The sequence below is a fragment of the Octopus bimaculoides genome, chromosome 27, assembly GCF_046866305.1.
Source record: "Octopus bimaculoides isolate indiv1 chromosome 27, ASM4686630v1, whole genome shotgun sequence".
NCBI lineage: Eukaryota > Metazoa > Mollusca > Cephalopoda > Octopoda > Octopodidae > Octopus > Octopus bimaculoides.
The window spans coordinates 11,879,707-11,897,206 of NC_142954.1; the positions used below are offsets into that span (position 1 = coordinate 11,879,707).

At 38.9% G+C, this 17,500-nt stretch overlaps 1 long non-coding RNA gene across 1 annotated transcript in view; it reads right to left on the minus strand.

Annotated features, from left to right (window-relative positions):
* Positions 1-2,147: 2,147 nt before the first annotated feature.
* LOC128251346 (uncharacterized) overlaps positions 2,148-17,500 on the minus strand; it is a 41,010-nt gene continuing 25,657 nt past the window's right edge. Inside the window, exon 3 of the long non-coding RNA XR_016238631.1 lies at positions 2,148-2,317. This is a non-coding gene — a long non-coding RNA (uncharacterized LOC128251346). The remainder of the gene's footprint in view (positions 2,318-17,500) is intronic.

Consider the following 17,500-nt stretch of genomic DNA (forward strand, 5'->3'; position numbering starts at 1 on the left):
TATATATATATATATATATATGTATATATACATATATATATATATATATATATATATATATATATATATACAAGCATGCGTGCGCGTGTCTGTGTTAAGGCTGGTGGCCTAGTTGCTTGTTGCACTCACAATCAATGAATCGTTGTTTCGATTTCCGGACAGGGCCGCGCGTTGCGTTATTGAGCAAAGCACTTCCTTTCACGTTGATCTGCGATCATTTCAGCATCCGATTTGATAGAGGGCGTGATCTAATAATGTACGACAGATGCATTTGATCCACTGTAAACAAATCGTATTTGCAGGTCGTTCAACAAAACCTGAATACTCATGTCGTCTTTGACGGGCGATTCCATTATGTTTGGCACTCCGTCGGAACAGCCTGTTCGTGAAATTAACGTGCAAGTGGCTGAGCACTCCACAGACACGTGTTCCCTTAACACAATCCTTAAGGAGATTCAGCGTGACTCAAAATGTAACGAAGGTGGCTCTTTGAATTACAGGTACAACTCATTTTTGCAAGCTGAGTTGACTGGATTAATGTGAAATAAAATGCCTCGCTTAAGAACACAATGAGCCGTTGGGAATCAAAGTCCCGGTTTTACGAACGAGAGCCGAATGTCCTAACCATTAAACCACACTCATTCATAGGAGATTCCATTATGTATTCTCCATTTATTTCCTCATTCCTTCCTGCCGAAAAGTATAGGCTCGAAGCGTCAAAGACTTTTCCTATCATCCTCTGCTGAGACCCCCTTCGGTCATGACTGACCATGGGATTGCACCCAGAAAGTTACCCTCCGAGGCACAAGTCCGGGCAAGGTTGTTTTATGGAAGACCAGCAGTCGCCCATGCATACCGGTCTCCCCTCTCCACGCTACCAATGTCATCGAAGGGAAAGGCACAAAGACCGATACAGCTTGGCATCAGTGACGTCGCAACTCATTTCTACAGCTGAGTGAACTGGAGCAACGTGAAATAAAGTGTCTTGCTCAAGAACACAACATGCAGCCCGGTCCGGGATTCGAACTCACAACTTCGCGATCGTAAGCTCGACGCTCTAGCCACTGAGCCATGCGCCTTCACACCTTGTTTTTTGTTCTCTTACCTGTTTCCGTCTTTTGTTTTTGTATATTTGAAACACACACACACACACACACACACACACACATGACAGACTCTCCGGTCGAAGACGACGTATGAGCGTTCAACTTTTGCCGAACGACCTGTACAAATGATTCGTTTAATGTGATCAAATGCTCGTGCCACACATTATCTCACTCTCAAATCGACATTACCTGTACAGGTGCAAGGTGTATCACACGTCAGGTGTCCAAGTGATCGCAGAGCAACGTGAGATGAAGTGTTTTGCTCAAGAACACAACGCACCAACTGGTCTGGGAATTGAAACTACAATCTCTCATTCGTGAGTGCAACACCTTAACCCCTAAGTCATGTGTCCTCACATATATATATATATACATATGCGCAGGAGTGGCTGTGTGGTAAGTAGCTTGCTTACCTACCACATGGTCCCAGGTTCAGTCCCACTGCGTGGCACCTTGGGCAAATGTCTTCTAATATAGCCTCGGGCCGACCAAAGCCTTGTGAGTGGATTTGGTAGACGGAAACTGAAAGAAGCCCGTCGTATATATGTAATATATGTGTGTGTGTGTGTGCAGCATCGCTTGACAACCGATGCTGATGTGTTTACGTCCCCGTAACTTAGCGGTTCGGCAAAAACGACCGATAGAATAAGTACTAGGCTTACAAAGAATAAGTCTTGGGGTCAATTTGCTCGACTAAATGCGGTGCTCCAGCATGGCCACAGTCAAATGACTGAAACAAGTAAATGTGTAAAAGAGTAAAAGAATATATATATATATATATATATATATATATATGCATGAATTCATAAATTGTATAGTACCTTTATACCTATATACATACATTAAAAAAACACAGCGAAATAGGCTGACATTTTTCAGAGTGACCTGTGGCATCCATTTGTACAACGTAGACAAATACAGGTATATCAAATGGCATACAACAAAAGTTCTAGATTTACTTAGATTATAAAATTAACTCCGCCTCCTCCAGAAGTTGTGTCACAATTACCAGAAATGGGAAAAGGAGTAACTTACTTTGTAACATTCAGTAGTCTGCATAAAGATTTGAATATCGAAGTGCACGGTGCTGTTGATGGTCAACCAAGCTTTGTCCATTTCGAAGGAGGGCCATGTAGATGTGTTCAGCTGTTTATACGATTCCAGCCATTGAATCTGTTCTTGGGAGGCCGTTGAGAGCTGGACGAATGCAGCTGTGTTTGAGTTTGTGTGTGTGTTTTTAGTTGAAGTTGTGGGACATTGATGACCGGTTGGTGGGTTGGTTGGTTGGTGGCGGTGGTAGTAATATTAATAGTAAAGAAAAATTGAAAAAATAAACAAAATGATAATTATAACAGAGAAGAGGTAATTAAGTTAAGTAAATAATTCTTAAATAGCGACAGCCATCACACACATAATGTATAGTTACGTATAAATATATATAGATACATTTATATGCACGCACATAAACATATATATGTATGTATATACATATATACATACATATATACATATATATATATATATATATATATATATATATACATATATATATATATATATATATATATATATATACATATATATATATATATATATATATATATATATATATATATATATAGGTGAGAAAGTTTGTATGTGAAAGCACGTGGTTGGATGTATAAAAGATAATAAGAGTGAAAAAACTACAGAAGGCTTGTGTTACATGGTTAAAGTATATATTTAAATTATGTCAGAAAAATGTTAGAAAATCTTTTTGGTATATAAACATTGTATTTTGAGAAATAACCGGTTTCGTGTTGTCTTTTCAAATTTCTCTACTTCATTGTGTCGTGTTCGTTCCAGTCTGATTACCTCCCCCTATCTAGAACTCTTCTTTCTCAGACTGGAACGAACACGACACAATGAAGTAGAGAAATTTGAAAAGACAACACGAAACCGGTTATTTCTCAAAATACAATGTTTATATACCAAAAAGATTTTATAACATTTTTCTAACATTTTTCTAACATTTTTCTGACAAAATTTAAATATATACTTTAACCATGTAACACAAGCCTTCTGTAGTTTTTTCACTCTTATTATCTTTTATATATATATATATATATATATATATATATATATATATATACATGCACACTCACACACACACATACATATGTATGTTTTTTTGTAAATTCCAACTATATATATATATATATATATATATATATATATATATATATATATATATATTACATATACATATATATGAGCCCCCGAACTGGACGTCACTGCACTGTTCCAAAGGTCCCGGCTATCCTGTGTAGATTGAGGACCATGTACTGCAATAGCTTGGGTTTCAAGGGCCCACAGCTACCTAACGCCCTGCCAAAATATCTGAGAGATCTTCAAGGAATATGGGTAGATGTTTTCTCGAAACATCTTGACCTCTTGCTATCCAAGGTCTCAGATGAACCAATATTAAGGCAGGAGACTCAAAATAGGGCAGCAGTGTCCAACTCCCTCCTTCACCAAAAGCCAATCACATAAAATTGGTCATTGAAAGGGTGATTACACAGGCGGCGGTGGTCCAGCATGGCCACAACCTAAGGGCTGAAACAAATATCAAAAAACGGCAAAGCTATTCAATAAAAACATTGTACAAACAACAATGTAGAAACGTGTACCACGAAAATCATAAGCAGCGTATAATAGCTACATCGAAAAACAGCATTGGGAATTAACTAGTAAAATGATAAGCGAAGAAAGTAGACACAAGAAAGCAACAACGACACAAAATAACATTAGTGAGAATTGATGGAGACGATGACCATACACAAAAGAGCTCTTGTGTATGTGAGGAAAAACGAACAGAAAATTTCTCTCTCTCGCCTGATGAGCGCAGAGACATGAAACTTGAGTTGCGAGAATCAATTCACTTTGTGTGTGTGTGTGTGTGTGTGTTCGACTTTAAATTCTTCAAGGTGGTGCTCCAGCATGGCCGGTGTCAAAGGACTGAAACAAGCAAAAGAGAAAAAGATAAGAGGCCGAAACTGTACGAAAACACAGTCGTAAGCATGAGGTGGGAGAGCTGAGACAGACAGGCAGACAGACAGACTGAGAGAGAGGCAGACAGACTGAAAAAGAGGCAGACAGACTGAGAATGAGGCAAACAGACAAACAAAAAGAGAGTCAAAGCGAAGGATTGTAAAGGAGATAGGTGACACAAATAAGCAAAGGTAAACAAGATAAGAAAAATAAACGGAAGAGCAAATATATAAACTGATAGCCATTAAAAACATGCAGGCAGACAAGCAAGCAGATAGACTGGCAAGTGTTTCATTATTGTAGCTCGTTTCAGTCGTTGGACTGCAGCCATACTGGAGCACCGCTTGGAACAGTTTTTAGTCGAACGAACCAATTCTAGTAATTGTGTTTGTTTTTGTTCTTTCTTAGTTTCTTTGTTAGGTCCTGTACTTATGGTTTATGCCGAACTGCTAAGTTACGGGGACGTATGCAGACCAGCACCGGTTATCCAGCGGTGGAATGGTGTGATAGATATAGACACATAGATTTATTTAGAGAATGTATCTAGTATATCTACAAGTATGTGTGTATATTACACATATATATATATATATATATATATATATATAAATGCGCCCTGTTAAAGCCTAGCCAGGCTCATGGGCCCGGTTTCCCGGTTTCAATGGCGCATGTGTTCCCCACCTGGATGGGACGCCAGTATATCGCAGCGTTACTCATTTTTGCCAGCTGAGTGGACTGGAGCAACGTGAAATGAAGTGTTTTGCTCAAGAACACAACGCGTCGCCCGGTCCAGGAAACGAAACCACAATCTTACGATCATGAAGCTGATCGTGTGTGTATATATATATATATATACACACACACACATATTTTATTGTCTGGGGAGAGTCATTCTGTTTTAATGCCTTATTAACACACCGGTTTGATGTCCAACCTTTTATTTTTTTTCTAAAATTTTCTTTGCTTCTTGCAACCTCTTCAATTGTCGTTGACTCTGTCCGTTATCGGAGCTACGTTCTTTTGTAAGGTTGTGCGCACGTGTGTGCGTCAGTTTGCATGTGTATACACATATGTATGTCTGTATGTATGTATGTATGTATGTATGTATGCGTGCGTGTATGCATATATATGTGTCTGCGTACGTTTATATGTATGTATTCTGCATATTCATGTATTTGTGTGTTCTTGCTAGTATGCTTGTGTGTGTGTGTGTGTGTGTGTGTGTACGAGTGTTTGTGTACGTGTGTGTGTGTACGTGTGTGTGTGTGTGTGTATGCACCTCTGTCTCCTTATGTTTGCATATTTCAGTGTGTCTATGTGTATGGGTTTGTGTGACTATGTATATGCGTCTGTTATGTATGGACGTGTGTGTGTGTGTGTGTGTGTGTGTGTGTGTGTGTGTGTGTGAATATGGTAATTTGTTTCAGTCTTCTTTTGCGTGTGTATGTGTGTATATGAGTGTGTGTGCTTGTATATACGTATGACCTAAACGAAATATCGAATATATATATATATATATATATATATATATATATATATATATATATATATATATATACAAATATATAATATTAAGTATATTTCAAAATGTACGGGCTATTTACGGGCTGCTTCTAGAGAGGCAGTGCGAAAAAAATACAGAGGAGAGAAAAGTGAAAACGCAAATCGTAGGCAGTGAAACATTAAGTGAGAAAGGAAGGACAAACCAAATAACTTCACGTATTCTAGATTTAGAATTTCTAATTGTATTATAAGTCTCAGGAGCAGGAGGTTTACACTTATAACTATTATGATTATTATAATAGCTATGATTTCTTGGCCTAAAGCATTTAATATGAGGTTCATTTGTGCTAGAATCATTTAATTGACTTAATTCGCTTGTACCTTTTCTATTATTAGGATCAATATTTGCGATCTTTCCTTTTAATTTAGTATCTGGTAAATACTTTTATTAAACTCACTCAATTTCATATAATACCTATAATACCGTGTTGATTGAAGATTTCCTCGTTGGCGGATAGATTTGACATCCTAATAGAGATAGCGACTACAATGCCAATAGTCGAGCTAGGGTGATTAGAGGAAACGTTGATATACTGGAAGGTCTGGTTTGGCTTTCGGTATGGATAGTAAGCTCGGTGTTCAAGTCTAACGTTATGTCGAGGAAATTAGCCACTTTGGAGTTGGTATCGAAAAGATTAAAGAAAGTTTTACTAAATTTCCTTAAATTCTTTTTCACCCTTTTAGCGGCGGATTTTGACAGACCGCGTGCAATAAATAGGGCATCGTCCCTATATAAACCCCCAGAGAGAGCAGGGAGGTTAGTTTTTATTAAATTACGGGCGAATATTAATGTTTTGTTAAGCAAAATAGAGGGGATCGACGCATAGCAATTCGAAATATCGAACTGTATAAATCTAGTGGATTTCTTTTATCCTTAAGGGAATGGAACCAAGAGATCACATCTCCGGTAGAGTTCCATAAGGGTAATGCAACATTATGCTTAACCAAACGGATAATTTTGTCAGTTATGGATTTGTTGATTCTACCCAAATCAGATTTTGTAGGGCAAATCATTCTAATAGAAGACAAACAGGCTGACACAAAAAGAAGACAGACTGGTTGTCAGACAGAGAGAGCTGAAGGCGGACAGATAAAAAGACAGATTGGTAGATAGAGAGGCAGACAGACAGGTAGACTGACAGACAGATAGACAGACAGACAGGCAGGCAGGCAGGCAAGCGGCAGACAGACAGACAGACAAATAGAAACAAACAGACTGGATGGCGGACAGATAAAAAGATAGACAGACTGGTAGTCAAACAAACAGACAGCTAGGCAAACAGATAGATAGATAGATAGATAGATAGATACAAACAGACGGACACGGAAAGAAGACAGACAGACAGACAGACAGACTAGCTGGCGGATAGATAAAATGACAAACAGACAGATAGAGAAAGAGTTAAGAAAGAAATCTTGGTGTATTTATTTGGGTGTAACAAATATCTCGGCAGAAAGAAGACGGAATTATATCAATATTTGGAATAACAACCAAACGCTACTAAAGCCAACACCACCACCACTACCAACACCATCATCGCTGTCCCTTCTACCACCACCACCACCACTACCAACACCATCATCGCTGTCACTTCTACCACCACCACTATCAGTACCATCACTACTATCACCATCACCACCACCACCGTTATCACTACCTCGAGCAACAACACAAACAGCAACAATACTACCACCACAACCCACCTCTACCGCTACCACTATCACTGCCATCATCGCTATTACAACCTCCTGTACTGTTATCGCTACCGCCGCCACCACATCCATCACTACTACCACCACCACCAACGCCGATACCACTACCACTACACCACCATCACCACCATCACCACCGCCACCATCAACATAACCTGCTTTTCTGCTACAACCACCACCGCTACATCCACTATTGCCACCACCGCCATTACAACCATCACTACCACAACCACTACTACCATCACCACCACCAACAACAACACCACTACCGCTACTTCAACAGCCGCCGCCGTCACCACCACCACCACCACCTCAGCCATTACAACCACCTTTACTACTACCACCACAATCATCGCCACTATAACCAGCTCTACAACTACACCACATCACAACCATTTCTACCGGTATCGCTACCCTAGCCACCTCAACATTACTACAGCCGTCGCTACCATACCACGACAAGAGCAACTAGCACCACCACCATTAACAGAAACACTATTGGTAGCACCTCATACTACCACCTCATAATTAGTACAACCACCACCACTATCATTAGTATAATGATGATTACCACAAACACCACCACTGTACTACAACCGCCACTACTATTATTACACCCATCACCACCACCATCACCTGCAATCATTTATCATTTACTTGTTTCAGTGACTGGTCTGCGGTCATGCTGCATGTTCCGAACCCACTCGTTATTTTTTAAGCCTGGTACATATTCTATCGGTCTCTTTTTCCCAACCCGCTAATGTTAAGAGGAAGTAAACACACCGACGCCGGATGTCAAGCGGTGGTAGAGGACAAACACAGACTCAAAGACACACATACATATACAATGAGCTTATTTCAGTTTCCGTCTCGTCCGAGATTGTAGTAGAAGATACTTGCTTAGGTGCCAGGCAGTGGGACGAAACCCGGGACTATATTGTCGGGAAGCAAGCTTCTTACCACTCAGCTACGTCTGCGCCTATGTATATAAATGAAAATTTCTGTCTGTCTGTCTGTCTGTCCGTCCGCCTGTCTGTTACCAACTTAGTACCTAAACCACCAAACCAATATCCACGTAACTTTGCATATATGTGACACTAACATCAAGTTCAATAATAGGCTAATTGAATTTCAATAAAAATCTATAATGTGCCTCCCGGGGGTGTTGGGTGAATTATATGATAAAATGAGAAGGTTGCAAAAAGTATAAGTCTGAGGTAGTAACAGAGAGAGGGGGGACTTATATCAGTGAAGGTGAGAACAGCGGAGAACTGGGATGGTAACGTTAATAAAACTGTCATATACACATCACGTTGCATACATACTTTCGTAAATACATAGATGCCACTCATACAGAAAGGTGGGTGTGAGAAATACGTAGCTTTAAATAGAGAGGGGGTAGGTGGCTTTTCGGTTGTCCATCGCAAGAAACACTCACACAGACACACGCACACACACATACATACATGTGTATATGCATACATATGTCTACAATATACCATTTTAAACTCGTGTGCACATTTGTAAATGTGTGTGTGTATGTGTGTCACGTCCTATAACTGTTTTATAAGGTCTTCCCTGTTGCTGTCACATATTGTGAGATTTTAAAATTGCGTCAAAATTTTCAAATTTGGTATATTGAAATAATTTTCCACGTTAAATCCAATTTTGCTATTTATTTGTTCCTAACATCCAATTGAATTATTGGCGAATTGGATTTCAATAAAAATTTATGAGTCCTTTGGGGAGGGGCCCTGCAACAGATGATTACAAATCAGCTACGATAAGCTACGACATACGACAGCACCAGCTACAATACGCGGAGTATTTTGTCAATATATTTGTAAATCTATTTAATTTATTTTACTCAGATGCGTATTCGTTTGTTAAAATAATATAGGGACATTCCTTATTCACCCACTTATCATATTAATAGTTTGTAATACCTATTTTTAGCAATAAACTATTACCGTAAAAGTTAATAAAATATTTAATGGGCTTAATTACACCTGATGCTAAAATTTACACATTGACATAGGAATGGGAGCGGAACTAAAACGGGAACTGAACAGAGAATGGGGTAGGACACGAAACAGTGTAATGGGAATGGGAACTGGAAATAACCCCTGCTTTTCCGGGTATATATATATATATATATATATATATGTAAATATATAAAAACAAAAAGATAAAGAGAGCAAAGGTAAGGTTGAAGAATTTTATGGATAGAGTCTTACAGCTGTTATTATATCCATAGGCGGATATTTCATACTAAAAATATCCGCCTATGGATATAATAATAGATTACTTTATTTTTTCTGTCTCCGATGAAGGGAAGTACTGGATCTTCCCAGAAACAGCTGTAAGAAAGACTCTATCTATAAAATTCTTCAACCTTACCTTTGCTCTCTTTATCTTTGTTTTTATATATTTACATATACACACGCTAATACACGACTTATAATACCCAATCCTGTTCATACAACGATTGGGGCAAACTAATCGGTATACAGCACTTACTCGGTATTACCTGTATCCGACGGGGTTTGGTTAAATCCAATACCCTCCTCAACCTTATATATATATATATATATATATATATATAATTAAGAAGGAGAGAAAACAAATTCAAAGGTCGATGTATATATTCATTCAGTCCAATTTAACGAAATTCTCCATGGTATACAATATACATACATAGATGCATTCATCTACATGAGATATAAAATTTCTAAGAATTTATATATACATACATGTACACGAAAATTTCTAAATATATAAAAATTCATAGACATATAAAAATTTATAAACACATAAAAATTCATAAATATAAATATATAAATTCTTAAATGTACCTGTGAAGTCCGAATGTTCGAATTTGAATCAATGAAGAAAGTAGATAAAAAAGCGAGTGTAAAATGATTCATAAGGAGTCTGGAACATGTATAAAGTCTTGTGGCCGTTTCAAAAAGATATAGGTTGCTATGAGCGAGCTAATTCCATCCATAGCAATACTCTATATTTCTCTCATCAGAGTTAATCGAATCACAAGGTTAAAATTGTAAAGGAAATGGTGGGTTAGATGATTTTTAAAACCGAATGTTTAATCGGATCATTCTCTTCAGCTACGACGCTATATATATTATAACATGGAAAAATGCGAGCATGTAAAGTAATATTCTTAAGATTATAAACATGGAAAAGTACAAGACAAGTTATTACACCTGTAAAAGTATAGGACAAACTATTACTTCAAGTAAAGTAAAGAATAAGAAATATTTTACTTAAAATATTGCAGCAAAGAATGCCAGTTCTTCTAATTTATCACCCTTTACAGTTGTCATCTTTTAAATTTATTGTACAAAACTGCTAGGCTAATTTGTAAGTTTGTCCAATTAGTTACTTTTTTCTGTATTTAAGGTAGTAAATTAGCTAAGTTCTACTTAAATAAGTATAGTGTTATTTATAAGCTATAATAGAATATTTTTTAATATTCAAATTACCGTGGTTGAATGGTAATGTTTTAGAAGAGTCCATAATATAAAGGATGGCTAATAGCTTAATTATTTTCGGTGAAAAATTTTAAAGTTGAAAGATATTTGTGTCTACAGGTAATTATAACGTCAGATATTTTATTGTGTAAACTATTTTTGTTGGCTCCGATTATGTGGATCGCTTCCTTCCTGCATAAATAGCAATTCAATATATATATATATATATATATATATATATATATATATATATATATATATACATACATACATACATATTAGATAGATAGTTAGATAGCTAGATAGAGAGAGAGAGAGAGAGATGTGTGTGTGTATAAAATCTTTTATCTTTTACTTATTTCAATAATTCGACTGCGGCCATGCTGGGGCACCTCCTGAAAGGGTTTTAGTTGAACAAATCGACAACAGGCATTATTTTACTTTTTAAGCCTAGTACCTGTTACTTCTAAGTTACAGGAAAATAAATACACCAAAACCGCTTGTCGAGTGGTGGTAGAGGACAAACACAGACACAAAGATACACACACATAGATATATATATACACACACACACGCGCGCGCGCGCGCGCGCACGCACACATGCGTGTGTATACGCCAACGAGCTTAGAGTCTGAAGAAGCGCTGAAAAGCTAAGCGCTTTATGGACGAGAAACCCCCGGTAACCGCGTAGACCGGCCATATCTGTCTTTGTTTGTGTATGTGTGTGTGTGTGTGTGTGTGTGTGTGTGTGTGTGTGTGTGTGTGTGTATACGACGGCTTCTTTTCAGTTTCCGTCTATCAAATCCATTCACAAGGCTTTGGTCGACCTGAGGTTATAGTAGAAGACAGTTGGTCAAGGTGGTACGCAGTGGGACTGAACCCGGAATCATGTCGAAAAGTAATAATAATAGGCACATCTAATCGAGAATCTTGTAGCAACGAGAACAACAGCAGTTTTGATTTTAAGCCGGGTGCTGACAAATTGGGTGGGGCAAATAAAAATGGCTTACCTAACAACGATAGCAGAAATACAGAATATTGTAACAAGATATCGTAAATATTACTCTTTTACTCTTTTACTTGTTTCAGTCATTTGACTGCGGCCATGCTGGAGCACCGCCTTTAGTCGAGAAAATCGACCCCGGGATTTATTCTTTGTAAGCCTAGTACTTATCCTATCGGTCTCTTTTTGCCGAACCGCTATGTTACGGGGACGTAAACACACCAGCATCGGTTGTCAAGCGATGGTGGGGGACAAACACACACACACACACACACACACACACATACACACACACAGACACACACATATATATATATATATATATATATATATATATATATATATATATATATATATATACATATATACGACGGGCTTCTTTCAGTTTCCGTCTACCAAATCCACTCACAATGCTTTGGTCGGCCTGAGGCTATATTAGAAGATACTTGCCCAAGGTGCCACGCAGTGGGACTGAACCCGGAACCATATGGTTAGTAAGCAAGCTACTTACCACATAGCCAGCACAAGGCTAGCAATTTCAGGGTGGCAGTAAGTCGATTACATTGACTTCAGGGATCCTTTTTAAAACGGGGGCCACATTTTTCATTAACGAAACACTTTGAAACTTGGAACACTGGTAGAATGTGTCATATAAAACATCTTTTTCTCTTAGTCTTCTTAAAAAAAAAAGAAATCCATAAATTATTCCATGTTAAAGTTGTCGTATTTCTGTAATTTCAACCAATCACTGACGTCCATTCAGCCGATATACAATAAGTGCCGACTACATAAACAAACGATTCTGAAACAATTAACCCTAACCCTAACCCTAACTCTAACCCTAACCCTAACCCTATGGTTAGGGTTAGGGTTAGGGTTAGGGTTAGAGTTAGGGTTAGGGTTAGAGTTAGGGTTAGGGTTAAAGCAAATTTAAAATGAAAAAAGCAAATAAAACGAAGGTATGGAGATTAAATACGCTTTACATCGTTTAATGAGCCAAAGGAGTAAATGTAAACAACTGAATACTTGTCAGTGATTGGTTGAAATTATCGAAATAAGACAATTTTTTACATGAAATAAATTCGGATACAAAAATATTTTTCTGTTCTATAACACAAAATAGATAAGTATACGAAGTTTGAAAGTCTTTCGGTACCAAAAACACTACGTAAAACATTAATGAAAAATGTGGCCCCCGTTTTAAAAAAGATCCGACTTCAGTACTCAACTGGTATTTATTTCATCTATCCCGAAAGGATGAAATGCAAAGTTGACCTGGGAGGAATTTGAACTCAGAACGTAAAGACGGACGAAATACCGCTAAGCATTTCGTCCGGCGTGCTAACGATTCTGCCAGCTTGCTGCCTTCATAATAATAATAATAATAATAATAATAATAATAATAATAATAATAATAATAATAATAATAATAATAATAATAATAATAATAATAATAATAATAATAATAATAATAAATGCCCGGATGCAGTACCAGGCAGTGGCTCTCATGGCTTCTGATCTTAATTGATTGGAAGTGTTATCATGTGGTGCGGTCCCAATATATTGAAACTCAAATATTGCGTAAAGTTCTAAAAGTTGTCAAATTCATTCTTAGATCAGAACATTTCAGCTGCCCAGACGAATCTATATCACCTTATTCAGTGAGTTGGTCGCTCGCCCTCTTTCATAAGCGTGTTAAATGACACGCTTATGAGGTTTTCGACAAAAAAGGTACTAACTTTAACATGTAGGGGATAGGCCACACATTAAGGAAACCAACATCCTATATTACTTGTTAGGCATCGACCTGGCACACACGAGAGAGGTAGAAGAGAGGATGCCCTAAAATAGCTAGAGCCAGGATACAGAGACAGTGCTGAACAGACAGGGATCCAACTGAAAAGAAGCAGAAAAGGCAGCTGAAGATCGAAAACAGTGAAGGAGAGTTGTCGATGTGCTGGGGTCGATAAGGAGCGAAGTGCTTTAGAAGACACGAATAAGTATAAACGATGCGGGTTGATGAAAATATATTGAAACTCAAATATAAATTATTGTAGTCATTCTTGTCCTCACACGCAGCCTGCTTTATATTGCGTACTACCAACAAAAAGACTTATGATGAACCACTATACTAAAAGACACTCCAGCCATGCCATTCTTTACGTTCTCTTTTCTGTATATTGCAAACATTCGCAAATGCATCCTTCAATTTCTTCAGAAATTAAGCTGAAATTGCCTGAAATTTGGCTGCTATTTTTAGCTGGGATAGGTATCCTGTTGAGACTCTTTCGTTGGCTCGTTGCTGTGCGATTATGCAGTAATGTGTTTGGAGGTCATAATGCAGTGATGCAGTGATGTCACAGACTGATGTCACTGAACAATGATGAGATGTTTTTACAATGTGATGACGTCATAACGGTGTGACGTCATAACGGTGTGCCGTCATAACGATGTGCCGTCATAACGGTGTGACGTCACAACGTGGTAATGAGGTGGATGTTTGTGAACGTCATAATTTTATGACATGGTGATGTCACAATGTAGAAACGTCATAGCGGGATGATGTTATGTCACTTATACGACGACGTTACAGTTTTGCTACGTCTGTATGACGTGACGCAGCGGCGGAAACCTGAGGCAGTTGCGGTGGTATGGCGCAGTGGGGGGGGGGGGAGACGTGACGCAGTGGCAATGACGTGACTCAGTGCGCGGTGTGACGAAGCGACGATGGCGACAAAACGGTTTCTGTTCCTAACAAGAGCAACAAAACCTAACCAGAAACCGGTAACTAACAACAACGTGAAACGTGTCCATGCAATGGCGTTAGAAAAAACTCACACACGAAGACAATAAATAGACAAGGCTTAAACTAACTAAAAAGTGCCAGTGTCCGTGCTTCTAACTGACCGATGGTCAGTTGATGTCTATTTATTTATTATTTTACTCTTTGCTTTTGTTGTGCGCTTTCTACTTACAAGTTTTGATGTCGTTGGCACACCGTCTTTTCGTACGAATAATCAATTCATTGCCTATATTGCTGATCCTGCCAAGGCTGCCTCGGTTCCTATGGTTATATGGTTCGCTCCCGCCGCCTCCGCCGCTAACAGTGCCGCTGGTGCCACCAAAGCCGCTAATTGTCAACGTGTTCCTTCCGTCGACGAAACGGTCGCTGCCGTCAACGTCGCCGCCACCGCATTCGGAAAGCTTTCCCAAAGAGATGGTGTTTGTTGTGAACCCTAGTGATAGATTAAAGGTAGCTAAACAGAGAGAGAGAGAGAGAGAGAGAGAGAGAGTGAGTGAGTGAGTGAGTGAGTGAGTGAGCGAGAGAGGGAGAGAGAGAGAGAGAGAGAGAGAGAGAGAGAGAGAGAGAGAGAGAGAGAGAGAGACCAAGACTGCAGACAGACAGACACACAGACAGACAGATAGATAGATAGATAAACAAACAGACAGACAGATAGATAAACAAACAGACAAGAGGTTAGTCAGAAAGGCACATAGCGAGACAGCTGGATGTGTTTGTGTGTATATGTATGTATACATGTATGGATATGAACGTGCATATATGTATATTTATATTTCTTTCTACCATCTTCTTCCAGTTACTAGACTGCAGTCATGCTGGGGCAACACCTTAGATTTTTAGTCGAATAAATCGATTTCTTATGCCGAACCACTAAGTTACAGGGTCGTAAACACACCAGCACCGGTTGTCAAGCGGTGACAGGGGGAGAAACACACACACACACACACACACACACACACACACACACACGAATATATATATATATATATATATATCAAAAAATCAAAATAAGCCTCGCTTTTAGAATGGTTTTTGTATAATACCATACTATATTCTGGTGCCTAAACATAAGTACCATATTCAATTTTGAATCTAAATCTAAACCTCATATATATATATATATATATATATATATATATATATATATATATATATGACGGAATTCTTCAGTTTCCGTCCACCAAATCCATTCGCTCGAGGCTATAAAAGAAGACACTTGCCTCAGGTGCCACACTAGGACTGAACCCGGGACTATTTCAGGCTTCCTTCGCTAGAAACCACTTGATGCGGTCCTCAGGCATCAGTATGCCGATCGGCGAGTGTAGTCCTACTGCCACGTGGTGCGTCTCTGCTTTGCAGTGCTTCTCCCCACGCCGCTGCGTTCGGCGAGTTTTCTGATGGCTGCAAAGAAGAATCAGCGTGATTCCGTGAAATTCTGTTTCTCTGTGGGCAAAACAGCGGCCGAAACAATTGTCATGCTTCTAACAGCTTACAGGGACGCTACCATGAGCAAAACACAGGCATACTAGTGGTTTTCCCGCTTTAGGAATGGTCACTTGTCGCTTGAAGACCAACCTCGTTCGGGGCGATTCAAATACGTGAATCCTCGTTGTCGAACGACGAAGGACCAGAGTAGAAATTAATGCTCAGACTTCATTAATATGGTAACTCTTACGTGGAACTAAAACCGATCATCTATTTTTAATTTTATTTATCATATAGTTTATTTTAGTCAGCGGGGGGGGGGGGGAGCATTAGCATTAGCTGAATCATTATGATTGATGCAGCAAACTTCAAAAGAAGTGTGCAAGTTTTCTCTCCAAATAGTTTAGCCGAAGTTTCTGGAAAATATTGCGTAAAGTTCTAAAAGTTGTCAAATTCATTCTTACATCAGAACATCTCAGCAGCCCAGACAAATCTATATCACTTTATTCAGTGAGTTGGTCGCTCGCCCTCTTTCATAAGCGTGTTAAATGACACGCTTATGAAGTTTTCGACAAAAAAGGTACTAACTTTAACATGTAGGGGATAGGCCACACATTAAGGAAACCAACATCTTATATTACTTGTTAGGTATCGACCTGACACACACAAGAGAGGTAGAAGAGAGGATGCCCTAAAATAGCTAGAGCCAGGATACAGAGACAGTGCTGAACAGACAGGGATCCAACCTCTCGAACGAATGAAAGCATCATGAATATTCATGAACTGATCTTGAAGGACCATCACCGAACAATTGACGAACTTGTTAATATGACTGGTGTGTCCTGGAGCCCCTTCCAACGAATTTTGTTCATTTGAACATCAGCGTTACACTGAACACTGCATTTCCTACACAACTTGACATGGCAATATCCAACTAGGGAGAGCAGAGAATGTGTGTGTGTGTGTGTGTGTGTGTGTGTGTGTGTGTGTGTGTGTGTGTGTGTGTGTACGTCACATTGGCACATTTTGCTACAGTACTATTTACATAAATCTATTTTGTATCATTTCGTGCCTATTTCAAGCGATTATTCTGGTCCCGGGTGTGGAAGGGGTAGCTTAACTACCAAACTTTTACGTGATATTCTCAGGTAAGAGGAGCAGGTCGGTGCAGAAGAGCATGTTTCGCTGGTTTCTCCTATAATTGGATAAATTTGATGGGCGGTGATGGTGGTGGGGGTATTGGTGGTGATGAGGACGATAATGGTGGTAGTAATGATGGTGGTGTTTGTGGGATGATCTGGTGGTGGTGCTGGTGGTGCTGGTTGTGGTGGTTGTGGTGGTAGTGGTGGTGGGAGTGGGGTGGTGA